The sequence below is a fragment of the Pinus tabuliformis genome, chromosome 9 (assembly GCF_031772625.1).
Source record: "Pinus tabuliformis cultivar Carrire ecotype Pingquan chromosome 9, CPIR1, whole genome shotgun sequence".
NCBI classification, from domain to species: Eukaryota; Viridiplantae; Streptophyta; class Pinopsida; order Pinales; family Pinaceae; genus Pinus; species Pinus tabuliformis.
This window is the reverse complement of record NC_142307.1, coordinates 1,531,375,331-1,531,391,402: the sequence shown is the minus strand read 5'-3', so window position 1 is coordinate 1,531,391,402 and position 16,072 is coordinate 1,531,375,331. Positions and strand designations below refer to the sequence as shown.

Below are 16,072 nucleotides of genomic sequence, written 5' to 3'. Positions count from 1 at the left end.
ATGAAATGTTCTCCATAAGTTATAAGGATTAGAATGTAAATAGTAAAATTTTATTTGTTTAAAAGTCTTGTAAGAAAGTAAACTATTGACTCTTATTGCATTTAAATTCATCAGAAATAGATCTGTTAGAAGACCCTATGATAGGGCTCATACACATGGTATCAGTGCTTGGGTTCAAAATCTGGACCTTGAAGCCTACCCACTAGAGATTTTTCAAATCTAGTTGAGTCTTTGAAGACCAAGACATTACTAACCTGTAAATTGAACTTTAAAATTTTACTTGCAATCTGGTAGAAGCTTCCATCTAAGCTAAAATAACACTTTAGTTTCTGTTGCAACAAGAAAATTTTCTGTTTTCGGGCAAATAAAATTGTGTAGAAGACCATTTTGTGCTAAACCTTTTGGCAGTATTCTTTGAAGGCGGTTCTTTGAGCAATTTGAAGTAATATTAGCATGTGTTCATGTTTGCGGCATTCCATGCTTTGCGCAGATGAAGAACTGAGCTCTCTAAACTTCTTTTCCCATTCTCTTTGAGCAATTTCCTCGGCCTTGTACTGATCAATCAACTCTGCCTGCTGTTCTAGCACCCTTTCCATTTCCATCTCTTTGTCACTTCCCGAGTCAATTTGTCTCTCTTGATCTTCTGCAGGGTAGCCGACAATAAATTGTGAGTGAACTCTCCCTCTGCATTCTTCTCCCGATTTTTTTTTTCTCCAATTTGATCAACCCCTAGATCAATTTGATCTCCGTGATCTACAGCTTGACTGTAGGAATTGCCACCAATTGCTTTTTCATCTTTGAGAGGAAGACCTCCGTCAAAATCTTTCTTCGACATAACATCGAATACTTTCAAAAACTAGTCCACAGATTCCTTTTGCCCTGAATCAGGAAACTCTTTCAAAGTGGAATCTACTGGCTTCTTATTTTCATCTTCGCTGGAAGTAGTTAGAACCCTTTGTTCCACTTCCTCCTCTGTAACCGCTCTTGTTTCTCTTATACTTCATTACTCAACCACCAATGTGAACCATTGGTCTGTTTGGTGTCTTTGCTAAATCAAACATGCCTGCATGAGCTGTTTTTTTTTTCCTTTTGACCGTTTCCCCTATAATTTCTTGCAATCCTTGATCATCCACACCTTTACGTATTGCATCCCACAGACTTATCTCTGAAGGACCAAAAAGACAAACTTTGAAGTTTCCATCTGCCAAAAGACGCAATCTGTTGCATCCACCACAAAAAATGTTGTGTCATTGATGTAATGAAAGAAACAGTTCCCACAAATCCATCTATCTTAAGGTTCTTTGCTGTGTCAGATGAATGATCTTGAAGCCGTTGGAGACCATTGTAGTGTTTTACAATTGTGTCAAGCATCTCAGCATAAGGAATAAGCTTCTTGACATTCCACACATTGCCATCAAAAGGCATGAACTCGATGAATCGCACATTAATCAGCTTTTCCCTTGTCATTTCTACAAAGTCACAAATCTCATCATCATTTAGCCCACGCATCACAAAACAATTTACCTTCATAGGATTGTAACCAAGACTGATAGCAGTTTCTATTGATTCTAGAACTTTTTCATGCCCTTTGCGTCTAGTCAAGAACTCAAATTTTGCGGGAACCAATGTATATAAACTAATATTTAATGAATTTAATCCAGCTTCTTTGAAATTTGGAAGCTCTTTACTAGGGTAAGACCATTTGTAGTCATTGCCAGAGTTTTGAGTCCTTTTATTCTGGACAAGCGAACACATATATCTTCGATGTTTGGTTGAATAGTTGGTTCCCCACCAGTCAACCTGATCTTATCCACACCTGAAGACACAAAAAGGTTTGCCAAGCGGATAATTTCATTTTGAGACAAAAGCTCTGGTTGGGAGTAAGCTCCACACCTTCATCAGGCATGCAATATTGACACCTTAGGTTGCATCGCTCAGTCAGGGAAATTCTCAGGTAGGTATGCATCCTTCCAAATGAATCAATAAGAATATTTGATATAGTTGCATTTTCCACAGATGATTCTGTGATAGACTTTGCAGCAGAAGTTGCCAATGACTAGAAACAGCATGGGATACTGGCCTTACTCTTTCCAAAAATAGAGACGAAGAGAAATACTTCATAGAATTGGCAGGTACTGGATAGGAATATAATGATTGCATCTTGTCATCCTGGTAGAAATTCATACAAAAAACCACTTCAGGAAATGACAAATTTCAGTTCACAAATATAACATTTATCTATAACATGCACAATACAAATATAAAAATTCAATTTTGCCAAACTTATTTCCTGTCTTATAGAACTAATAAATTGCCAGTACCTTTATACAATGGAAATACTTAACATCAAACCAATTTAGCAAAAGATGTTCAAACAATAACATTTATAAGAAAATAGGGTTACACCATATCACTAGCATCTTTTAGAATCTAGGTAGGTTTTACGGGATAAAACCTTTGGAAGAACATAGGAGTGCAAGTGAAAAGTTGTGGGGACCTTGCATTAATATCTGTGCTATGGATTCTTTGCAAAATGATCAATCATGCAATTGTAAGTGGCACCAATATTTGAAAAGGTTGTCTTTCTATTCTCAGCAACATTGTGAGCAATAGGAGCCAGCCAGAGGAGTATACAAATGTGTACATTAAGGATGCATCAAACAGTTTTGTTTCAAAGGAGAGATCCCTTGTTTATTTGCTGAAAATACCAAGCAATTTAAACACGGATTTTATGCTTGAGTGAGAATTAGTGAAGAAATGAAGCAAACTCCCTCAATGCACCATTGAACTGAAACAAATTGAATATTATATCTTAAAAATGACTCTATTGTCCTTGATAACAAAATTATGGTTTTTTTTTCCGAATCCTAGAGGTCATTAGGAGCAGGTGAACCAATTGGAGATCCAAACTCACAGGTAATATTTAAAAGACAGCCATAGGTAAAGGTTTTTTTCTCATTGTAGTATTGATCTCATAGGATAATAAGGTAAAAATATCTGACAATGGTCTAAGTTTCATAGTTGGAAAGGACCTTCATTTAAGGCACTGGACTACAAGGCCTGCTACCACAATGTAATCCCAAGTATGATTCTATTACAAGATCAACGTAGTCATCTTCTCCTTAAGTTTGGAAAGTTAGATTTGTTAAGCTATTGCAACAAACTAGGTTATTTCATCAAAAAGCACACACGCACACACAAACACACAAAAGTCAATCTCCACATTTGCCCAAATTGGTGCAGAACCAAAGATCAAGCAGGTCTACCTATTACCGAAAGCCATCAGGACTCAACCTATGTAGAGTCACCCAACTTGAATTTTGGATTACGAGATGATCTTGTTCAAGTGTGGTCAAAGCAGCACAAGAACTACTCCTGAGCATTACAAAAGTGATTCTAGTGTTTCCATGTTTCTTGGGAATTGGGAACTAGAATGAAACGATCCCCTTCCCACAAGAGCAATATAGGAATTGCTAGGACTTCCTAGGATCTTCAATGATAGAGTTGTGCTACTCTGGAAAGGATTCCATGCCCATTCTTCATAATTGGTAGCACACAAGGTCTCTCAACCTATTGAGGAGAGCCTTTGAAATGGAAACCACTTTAGAAAACAAAGTTGTTTGTCCTATTTTGTTTCTACACCTTATAACTGCAAGAATGCCAACGTCTATTTTGTTTCTGGTAACATAGGATTTTGGGCACTAAAATGATACAGGTTATCATACAACTTAATTTCCTCACTATTTGAAATTAAAACCATATATGGAAGAAATCCATTTCACCATCTCATTTGTTTCAAGGAAGGCATGTTGTGCATGACTTCCACATGCAACAACATTGTCTATTTCTTATTCAAAGTAAGACCCTTAAGGATTCAAGTGACTTGTTAAACTCAGGATATGTTCATGCATTAGAGATTACTTTTGGAGATTTTGACTCTGTTTGATTTGTGTGGTTGAGATGCAAAGACCATGTCATACTTATTGAGCTTAATTTTTTGATGCACAATACAAAAAAAAAATCACTGTTAAATAACTAATTTGCTCAGGATTTGATGCATTTGTATTTTTTTTTATGGTAGTCAGTTTTGTTTGCAAATGTTATAAAGCATCTCCTCAGAATCTTCCTCTCCCTTTCATATTCATATTTACATGCATTCTTATGTCTGTTCAGATTGGCAGTGGTGACTTTATTCCCTACAATCATGTTCTCTCCATGGGTCACAATTGTTGATTGATTATGGCTGAGGAAAAAGAAAAGATGATGTTATAGTAATTGATTACCTAGAGAATTTGCCATTGTTCCTACCACTCAGCCTTGTTGGCCAGATAAATCGATCTTGCAGACAAGGCCGATATCCCTAGTATCAGAAGATAGTCTAGCAACAAACGGACAAACAAACCTATCTTTCTCTAGATATATGCGATTTATAAATAAATACTACAAAGGTGTCAAGATCCTACGTTAGATCCAATGCTTGTTTGTAGTAGTCATCCTTCAATCGTTCGAAAGAGTTACCCTCCAATCGTTCGAAAGAGTTACCTTTAAAGACATGCAATCACAAACAAGCAAACATTAAATAGCACCTGCATAGCAAATATCATAAATCATGTCTATTATGGTGATCAAGGAATCCATAAAATAAACCATGAATCAACAACTTATTGAGAAAAACAAATTTATTTGTATTAACTTTGAAGTAGAATAACCTTACAACCTTTTCAGCCTTGATGTTGAACAAGCTCTTCCTGGGGTCCGAAACAGGAATTTCCTTTACTTTGACAAGCCTTGCACTCTTCCAAATGATATCTTAAAGGTATGTAATCCCTCCTCATAAAAACTCAACTAAAGAAGACTAAGTTCCAGCAGCATTTCACCTCAAAAATATTCAGCTTCTAACCTCCCAAGTAACTAGCCCAATGCTTCTTTTTATAGTGTAGAGGAGGAGGTTACAGGTCCACCTATGAAGGGACAGAGTCCTCCTTCAAAGGGATAAGCTCCTCACATCAAAGGGTTAGCTCCTTAAGGTATGGGATACATGAACCTTAAAAGAGAGAACTTTCCACCTCAAGATTCCTTCCAAAAGCTTCTAGAAATGTATGAAAGTGAGATTTTTCAAAGTATATTTGCGCCTTTTTAACTTTTACAGGGGTCCGCACCCTTAACACAAAGACAGTGCGGTCAGGTGCGCAGGAGACATGACCATTAGGTGCGGGACCACAGGTAAGACAAAGATAAAGTGCGGAACCAGAGTTTTAAAGACGTTTGAAGGATTTTCTCTTATTTTCTAGGCTTGATATGAGGAACTGATGTTTTAGACTTGCAGAGGAGGAAAGTATGAGTGGTAATGAACTCACACAGATAGCAGAATGTCAAGGTGACAATTTTTAGTGCAAAAAGCCTAAGGTTGAAAGTCTTCTTTTGTTTGCACCTCCTTCACCCATATGTTAGGCATGAGGCTGCACATATCATTGGGTATGTGGATCACTACTAATATTTGGATAGTTGATATTGAACATGGTTTGATACAACATATTTTATAAATATTTCATCTTGGCATACGATGTGCAAGTTATGGTTGCACATATGTTACCGTACTTCATGATATTTTGTGCTAACTTGAAGGATTGTGCATAACATGACAAAAAATATGATGTATAGTTGATTGTTTGCTAAATCTGTGTATGTCCCAACCAAAATAAACATGAATAGTTTTATTGTTTGCTAAACCTTGCCTTCTAGCATCTAGATAGTGGTAGATATGGGCTAGACCCTACCTTCCATAACCTAAGCTAACATAATAGAAAGTAGAAAGCATAAAAATGAGAATCTTAGAGAGTGATACGAGCTAGAGGACTGTTGTGCTAGTTATCTGTTTTGCTAGGAAGATGGGGTACTAGTTGTTGGCTCCTGCCTTGATCTTTGGGTTTGCATTTGTAGCATTAGAGTATTCATACACACCTAGTTTCTTAATCTCTTTTAGTCCCTTTTTGGAGCCCTGAATGGTCATGAGGATGTGATGGCCCTTATCATTGAGTTGGTGTAATTCATCAAGAATGATGTTTAGACTAGAATTGTCTTTCATTGAGGTTGTGTCCATGTGACATGCAATTGACTCCTTGGTATGCCAATATAAATCCAAGTAGTAGCTGGTGGTTAAGCTCCTTGAGAACCAAGTGTCCAAAACAATGTTATCCAATTCCTTGTTGATGTGTTTGCTATTGTTGCTTACCTTTTCGCCCTGACCTTATTGTTTAGATTGTCCAACATTTGAATGTATTGGCCTTGTGCCTATTGGAAAATCCACTTGCAATGTAGAAAGCTTTCGAACTCTAACGAGTGGAGTAGGTTTTGAAGCTCTCCTGCAGAGACTATGATAATCTACAACTTCCGTTTGTGCTACCATTCTGCTTAGTCTTACACCGTAAGCAATTTACAGGTTTCTTGTTTTTTTTATTTCCTTCGTTTTCTCTTGGGCACAACAGATAACAAACATATCCTTAACATCTCTGAGAAACTCTTTCCAGCCTATTTTAGGGAGGATATTGCAACTATATCAAATTGTCCCTCCTCTTTCAAAGGCTTTAGGATATGCCTCTTATCTTCTTGATGCACTTGTAAGTGTTTTCTTTTCCGTCACAGACGATATTGCCATCTTATTGCATACCGAATAACAAATGATAGAATTATGAGGCACTGCATAAGACACTTCAAATTCAACTTATCTTAATATAGCCCTATATAACACTTGAGAGGCAATCCTCTAGGTGGCATTGACAGTTTCTCATCACCCTTAACTACACTTGGATTTTGCATAGTGACTCCATAGTCCCTTAAGGCATTAGTCCATCAATCATCTTCAACCAAAAAGCCCCCCAAAAATTCTTCACCTTTACTTTTCGTTTGTTTTACAACCTAGGGTTTGCTTGTTAAATTTTTGTCTAAAGTTGATTAAATCCAAGGGTGTTTCATTTCTCATATCTTTTGAATGCTTGGATCTCACATGCTGAACAATAGTTTCATGGTTTATCTTTAGCATTGCCAGGATTAAGGATTAACCTATGTTTATCATTAATTGTCACATCTAAAGATCTACCCTAAATATTTAAAGTCTCATCTTTCTGATTGGGTTGCTTTCAAAACAGGCCTCAAAATGTATGTTAAATGGTTTCTCTTGCTCCTGTAAGTTCACATACTAAGGATTTAGGGTAAGTGTTGCACCATTTTCTTGATCTACACATTACACAAGCATCGACCCTAAATCAAGGTGAACAACTTGCTTGGCAAGTTGAATAAATTCTGCCCTAATTGCTTGACGTTCAGGGCTACAAATCTAATTCTTTTCAGATCTGAATTTGTTTATGAGAAATAAAGCACACTAATGGCATAATAATCATTTATTGCTCATCATGACATTCAAATGCATGAGATTCACGCCTTCCAAGTCACTTCCATGATGGAATAATTGACTGCATAAACTGTTTAATTTTCAGTCCGTTTCCATTGCTTTCTTGCAATCATTCTGATAAATCTAGCAGCATAAAACATCTCGAAGGACAGAGTCATGCCAAAACAAGATGAACAATTTGACTAATATAATTGGAACAATCTATGTTCTCGAAGTTCGATGTTTGGAGTTTGAGATCACATTATTCTGATCTGCAAGTATTCATGATGGGTTTGGTATTTTATAGCTTGATACATCTTCTAAAGACTCACATTAATGCATGAACAAGCCTATCTCTCAGCCCTTTGGAATTTACGAACAAGGTTTGCTAATCTGCAATCAGATCACACCAATCAGATCACACTCTGCTCTGTCAAAACGTTTCCTTTTTGCGACAATTTTTGCATGACTGATATCTCAGGTATATCCAAAACTAAATCAGTGCTGATAACAACCCAAATATCTACTCAATAATACTAGCATCACACTGGTTCTATCTTCTGTTGCTAGGGGTTCAAGTACTGGCTTTTACTGCAGAATTCCTGAGTTCATGCTAACGTCTTGAATGATCAAACTTTGGGGTGTATTTGCATCATTGTTATGTCAACTTTCTTGTTCTGGAACTAGTATATATCTTATATTTTTTATTATTGTGGATGCATTGTTTTACATACATAGTCTTGTGCTTTGGTGTTGGTGTCCTTCTGTCGTATCTGAACATCATTAACGTGTTTATTTGGCACTAGTTTGACCATTTTATGCTGGAATCTAAACTTTGATTTCATTTACAACACTGCTCTCTTGAATTTTGGAAAATTTTGACATTGTTTCAAATTTGATTCATATTTGAAATAACACTTGAATGCTCATTAATTGGTATACATCTGGAAGCACTAAGGGAGCATTTCTCCGCTGTTTCATCATTTACATAGTAACATATGTATGACATTCATTGTTTTTTTTTCTTGCAATCACTTCACTGGATATGCTATACTTGGGTTCTTCATAATGACAATTTTGTGGTGAACATTCTTTTAAGCACTGGAAATATCTCCTCGATACATTTTGAATTGCTGATTATAAAGCATACCCTTTAATCCATATGCTGCTATTTCAGAGCTCATCTAATGGTCATACTCAATTTTGATGTTGGCATACCTTTTGTGGTGATGATTGCTTAGCCTAAAGGCTAATACACAGAAGGGGATAACATCGAATATTGGGAAATATGGTCACTGTCCATGTGCCATAACTGTCATATTTCACTTGGAAATTTGCAATTGCCATCATATACAGTTGGCATATTAAGTGCACACTGTTTACATGACATATAATTGGGATATATAATTTGTACAAACCAGTGGTGGATGTTCCCTGAATGCTGGTGAATTTCCTTGATCCCTTAAAGTAATATTGATACATGGATTTCTCACAGTTACTAAATATGAACTTTATTGTCTGGAATACCATCACACACATTTTGGATTATTTTCCATGGATACACAACAATTGGTGGAATTTTATAGTGACAACATAGATTGAATACCATGGACTTGTGTAAGGCTACTATGATAGTTGTTTTAATGATCTTAAATTAAATGAGAAGATCAAATCATAGAGAATTTGGGTTTTTAGAATGGAAGCTTATTTAGTCAATAAAAGACCAGTGGAAATATTAGAATACCCTCTTACCCTTATTATAGCGTTGAATAAAAATATCGTGAAAAATAATGTGTCTCTAGTTTTGGATAAAAGGACCCTCAACTTTCTTCGCAACTTATGCGGTCACTGGCCAGTTGTGAAAGGAGTAGGCATCCTTAGAAATGCTATGCCATTTAGAAGGGAAATACTAATAGCAACAAGGCAAAGGCAATTATTCCGTTCGTTTAATTATTTCTCATTTGTTTGGTCATATTGTGAGCTGCAATATATATCATGAAATTGTTTTAGTACTAGTAAACAATGATTAAAAATATAATAAATTTGAACCTTTGACATTTAGAGGACATTTCTCTCAATTTACAAAAAAATAAAGTATGAAAATCATGCTGGAGACAATTTCTGAAGTTTTAAGTCTTTTATTTGCAAGATTAACTAATTGGTTTGTAAGATGAAAAACCAACAAATTGGAAGAGTGGGACTTTTATATTCACTAAGGTATTAAATAAATTATATGCATGAAACTTATACTAGCACCTTCTAGTGGAATTGATAGTGCACTAATTCGTCGCTTACCACCTTATAGCATATCCGGGTTCAAATGATATTTTCCATGATGGACAATTGAATCTGTTTCAACTCTAATTGTTATCGAGGGGTTCCGAAAGGATGTGACATGAGTGTTTATGATGCCCATTTTGACGTAGATAGCTACCTATGTTAAGGTTCTATTTTGCAGTTCCATGTTGTTATTTATGAACATTATATACATTCGGTTGGACATGTGAAAATCAATTGATGGTGGAAATGTTGGATGTATGACCAAATGTATGACTTACTTGGTTACAATTTATCTAGTGCATGACTTGTCAGAGTTATTGTTGCATCGTATAGGGCTTAAGTAGATATGATAATCAATGACTTAGTGAAATTATGATTTAACTAATGTAAGATTTAGTTCCAGTATGAACAACAAAAAAATTGACACGTGGATACTAGACTTAATAAACATGATGTTTAAGATCATGTATCTATATCTATTTTGTGGTTATATATATGCATGGATGAGAGCTAAACTACAGATTGGAAAGAACCATATGATAACCAAGATCTACTATTCCATTGGGGAAGGTCGAGATGAACAATGAGGAAAGGTATGATGTACATTGTTCTATTACATTTGGTATCTACTTTATATGCACTCTTATGACATGAGTAAAATGCAAATGAAAGGTGGCAAGACTACCTGACTGGATTATTCGATGACAAGCCCAACCAGCTCTGTAGTGTGGTCCATGTTAGGGCATTGACCCTAGTTATGAAGGAGGGGTGGATGCATTTCCCACTGTGTATCCTCCGAAACCTGGAATCGTGGGAGGACAGTGGTGGACATGCTCCCCTAGACGTGTGATGATGATTGCCAGTTGCCTACTGGGGAAGTTATGTTGATGTATTCAATGCTTCCACCATGTCGGTTTTATCAGTGGTTAGTATGGTCGTTGCCACTGATAAAGCAGCAGAGGACGGATAGGGTGGGAATGGAAGTAGGTCAGGATGGATAGGAGGATATAGATCAGTTGGAGACTCTTGATGGGAAGTAATGTCATTGTCTGACTTATCAAATTTTACTGCTATAACTCTCTCTGGTTTGCTATGCTTTCGAACTCCTTGTATCTTTTCATTCTAACTTCGGGACGAAGTTTTTTGAAGGAGGGGTGTATGTAATGCCCCACTTAAATCTTAACCTACAAATTTTATTAATGTTTACATTATCTGAAAATATTGAGAAATATTGGTCTAATATAAAATTCATGATTTTCTTTTATTCAAATTCCCAACTTACTTTCTCAAATTGAATCTTAGGAAGGATATGGCCTCCTTCCATTATTTCAAATAATATATGTATTCATCTCACATTCCCCAATGTACCCTCACATTTACTAGGGAGAAGACATGGTCCTCTCCAACTTATTATCAATATATATATTCATCTCACATTCCCCAATGTACCCGCACATTTACTAGGGAGAAGACATGGTCTCAATTTAATTACATCTCACATTCCCCAATGTACCCTCACATTTACTTGGGAGAAGACATAGTCCTCTCCATTTAACTATCAATATATATATTCATCTCACATTCCCAAATGTACTTTCAGATTTACTTGGGAGAAGACATGGTCCTCTTCCATTAATTTCCCAATTTTATATTCATGTCACATTTCCAAATGTACTCCCAGCTTTACTTAGGAGAAGAGAAGTCAACTGTAAGGATGGATGAGAAGTTAATGACATTAATGAGAGGTGGTTGAGATGGAGAAGAGAGGGAGGGTATAAAAAGGGAAGGGGGAAGGGAGAAAATGGGAGGTTGGGCCTTGCTTATGATTTTGGGGGTTGGTTGTGATTTTAGAATTTGTTGTGATTTTTGGAGACCTTAGGAACCTGTGGAGGTTTCTTGGGTTGTTGAGAGGAGGGAAATATTGTTCATCTTGGTCTAGATCATTCATCTTGGACACACACACTACACCTGGTTGGACTTGGGCTCGGAGGGCTAGGGAACCTGTGGAGGTTTCCTGGGCTAGGAATTATTTCCTAGTTGGCTGGGAGGTAAATCCAGTTGGGTCAGTCAAGAGGAGCGTTCAGCAGGAGCAACAACTCAAAGGCATCTCCACCAGCCACCGGTACATGTATTCTTCTATAGATTACTCAGGTAAATTTATTAAAATGAAATGTTCTCCATAAGTTATAAGGATTAGAATGTAAATGGTAAAATTTTATTTGTTTAAAAGTCTTGTAAGAAAGTAAACTATTGCCTCTTATTGCATTTAAATTCATCAGAAATAGATCTGTTAGAAGACCCTAGGATAGGGCTCTTACATGAATCACATATACAATAATGGTAGAGATCCAAAGGAATTACGATCTGCATCACAAATGAGGTAGACCAATTGAAGCAAGGCGTCAGACTAAAGCTGCTATGCCTTCACTCGATTTAGAACCTCCCCTTCATGTTAACCAACACCCTCTTGAAAATTTTAAAAACACATAGGGACCCTCACATTGAAAGAGTAAGACAAATTAGAATCAAAATTCCAAGCATGACTCAAACCAGGTAGTAAACAAAACTCAAGATCCCTTACCTTTTCAAACTAAAGAAAGCGAAAATAACACAGTATCACTATTCAATGTAGAATAAGAGATGAATAAGATATAGGTTCTAGTACCTTTGTTGGAACTAGATCAGAATCCAACATACCACTCTCACATACAAAAGTTTATGAATCCCGTAGAATTATCTTCTCATAATGATACTTTGAACATTTAGGAAGATCATCCTACTATGGTATGTGGACCACATGTAGAGGAACAAGATGATGATCACCCTCCTTTATACATCACCCTTAATGTTCATTACAAGCTTCTTAAAAAATATATGTTAGACTCAGGCACATCCCATAATCTCACGCCTAAATCGTTAGGATTGGACGTCACTGAATCCTATCGCGACCTTTATTCATTCGACTCCAGAAGGGTCAAATGCTTAGGTCTTATCAAATAATTAGTAATATATATTACCCAAGTCCAAACAAGAGTGTAGTTATGGACATAGTGGTAGCCGACATCCCAACTACCTATGGCATGTTACGTTCGAGATCTTGGGCTGGAAAATTAACCTTGCAGATGGATTCATCCTATGCAACCATACCTATGTTTTGAGGTAAAGAGAGAAGACTGTATAGAGAAATTACACTCCTATATGTTGTGAGCGATGTTAAAAGATCTAAGAATGAACACATATACACCATAGAGGAATCCATGGGATATTACAACCTATTCACGAACCTTGAGACAAAGGTAGAAGTAGACCAACTCCTCTCTAAGATTGAACAACAACAGGAGCCACATTCAATCTCGAAATTGTTCTTTGATGGAGCGTGGTCCAAAGAAGGGACATGAGTAGGAGTACTGTTAGTACCTCCCACAGGCCAACACATCTCCCTATCATTTAAACTAGAGTTTGATGCCACAAATAACATTTTTGAATATGAGGCATTAATTCGAGGATTGGAGATGACAAGGAAAATAGGATTACAAAATATAACAATATTTGGTTATTCTGAACTTGTAGTATTATAGATAAGGAACATATACACTACTGAACACCCGAGAAAGAGGTCCTACCACAATGCAACATGAGATATTATCAAAAATTACTTTGACTAGCCCACGTAGTTAATCGAAGGGTTAGAAGGGGGGCGGAGCCCCCCCTTCGTTGCGCCGATTGCGTAGCGAGGGGAGTCACAAGGGGTTTGAGGGGTGCAGGTAACCCCACTTTATGGGGTCCTCGGCAGCGCCCTGGAAAATTTTGGTTTTGGACCCTATGTTAGGTTGGGCAGACCTACCTATGGTTTTATGCATGATTTTCGCACATGGTTTTGGTTGCGATGGTTTTTTGGTCCATGGTTTTGGACGCGACGGTTTTCCGTCCATGGTATTAGAGGCTTCGACATGTATAAATATGTATTGTAACATTGAAAGGAACATAATGAAAAATCAAGCTGGTAGTCCCGGTTTTGGGATCCAGGGGAAAATCTCTGTGTATATGTGTTTTATGTGTTATGCTCTCGCATTGTTTATTTTCTGTGTTTTAGAATTCATATGCAGGTAATTTCTATACGGGGTTAAAACCTACATTTGTTATCAGAGCTGTTTTGGCTTCAAGGGGATGCCTTTGTTGCTGAGGGGTTTCGCTCGGGCCTGTGGTAGACCTTGTTCAATGGGAGATCTGTAGGATCAATTCTAGTGGTCAAAGAGGATGACGAGCAGTGGAAAGATAGAGATCAAGAAATTTAATGGTCAGAGTTTTGAGTTATGGAAATTCGAGATGGAGGATTTGTTGTTGGATAAAGATCAATGGGTCGCGGTAGATCCAGGTACTAAACCAACGGGAGTGTCCGATGAAGAATGGAAGAAGTTGGATCAGAAGGCTAAGAGCACAATACAATTGTGTGTCTCAGATTTAGTATTGCTGAATGTATCAGGCGAAGCTATGACGAAGGCTTTGTGGGACAAGTTAGGGACTTTGTACCAATCTAAGTCTCTAGTGAATAAACTGTTCCTATGGAAAAAATTGTATAACCTGAGGAGACTCGGTGATAGAACATTTAAACGCATTTAATACTGTGGGAAGTAAGTTATTGTTTGTTGATATTAAAATTTCAAATGAAGATAAGTGCATCAGTTTGTTGTGTTCTCTACCAGATTTGTGGGATAGTCTGGTTATTGCAATAGGTAGCAATGCAACTGCCTTGCAGTTTGATGAAATAGTCTCATCCTTGTTGATAGAGGAGATGAGGTGGAAAAATATGGAGAGGCCAGAATGGTGATGCCTTGTCTGTACGAGGATGGTCCCAGGACAGAAACAAAAATAAGTCATCGAGTGGGAGATCTAAATCTAGAGGTAGATCTAAATCTCCAGGAAAACCTGTAAAGGTCGTGTGCTAGAAATGCGGAAAGGAATGGCACTACAAAAGGGACTATAAATCTAAAGCTCTTGACAAAGGAAAGGGATCTGATGATGCTCCTTCTGCAGAGGCGAAAACCACCTCAGATGAAGGTGGGGATGTGTACTTGGCTTCTTCAAGTACACATGTAGATCATGAAGCATGGTTGATTGACTCAAGTGCATCCTTTCACTTCACTCCCATAGAGAGTGGTTCTGCGAGTATGAGAAATATGATGGTGGTGATGTTTTCTTAGGGGATGACAGGAAGGCTAGAATCGTTGGTCGGGGAAAATTAAAGTTGAAGTTGCAAGGTGGAAGGGTTAAAACACTTCTGGGTGTTCTACATATTCCTGCATTGGCCAAAAATCTGATTTCTGTAAGCAAGCTAGATGATGCAGGTGTAAAAACAATGTTCGAGAAGGATACCTGCAAAATGGTTCGGGGAGCACTGTATTGATGTGGAGAGTTTGGATTGGAACTTTGTATAAGCTGTAAGGTAGCACTGTTATTGATGGGTGCAACAGTTCTGTGGTTCTTGAAAGTGGAGTAGAAAATCTAGTGGTCTCTGGAGAGAAGACCATGCTGTGGTATCAAAGGCTTGGACATATTGGAGAGAAGGGCCTTTAAATACTTCATGGTAAAGGTATGGTAGAAGGTATGAGTAGTAGCTCTCTGGATTTTGATTTCTGTTGAAATTGTGTATATGGGAAGCAGAATTGGATGAGTTTCCCCTCTAGTGGTAAGAGGGCAAAACAGATATTAGAACTTGTGCACAGTGATGTGTTCAGACCTGTGAAGGTTCCATCACTGGGTAAGTCTTTGTACTATGTATCATTTATAGATGAATTCTCAAAGAATACATGGATATATTTCCTTAAGAAGAAATTTGAAGTCTTTGACAGGTGTTGGATAGGTAAATCCCCTCTGCGGACAGAGGCGATCCCACTAGCCTAAAACAGAACTAGCCACAATCGATTCACGCTGCCACGCAAGTTCCTAGTTGTACATTAAAGGTGAATTAAGAAGACCAACCTGGAATCCAACACTATAGTCGAAGTAGAGTTGGTATTCCCGCTCCCTCGCTCCGGCAGGTCACAATCCTTGCGATCCTTGCAAACGGACACCTGCACATGCAAAGGAAGAAACAAAGACAAGCATAAAATCCACCAAGGCACAACTATATTTCAGTCAGAAAGGAAATAAATCAAACATCACTATAATAGACAATGAGATTGGAACTATAATAGCAGTCGTTCATTAATGAATAATAGACAGGAAAAGTTACAACCAAGGTTCTGACGTTGAACCTCTCCTCTGGCTGGGCGAGCAACTATATGTGTCTTGCAATGTACCTCCTCTCCGGCAGCATAACCTCTCTATGCTTCACTATCACTCACGATAAGCGTAATCACAACTAGCATTCCTCCAAAAACTCCCCTGTCTAATGCATGAGGACAG

The 16,072-nt window shown here is 37.5% G+C and overlaps 1 pseudogene; it reads right to left on the bottom strand.

Annotated features, from left to right (window-relative positions):
* Positions 1 to 1,007: 1,007 nt before the first annotated feature.
* Positions 1,008 to 16,072, bottom strand: part of LOC149154446 (GTP 3',8-cyclase pseudogene) — a 37,264-nt pseudogene continuing 22,199 nt past the window's right edge.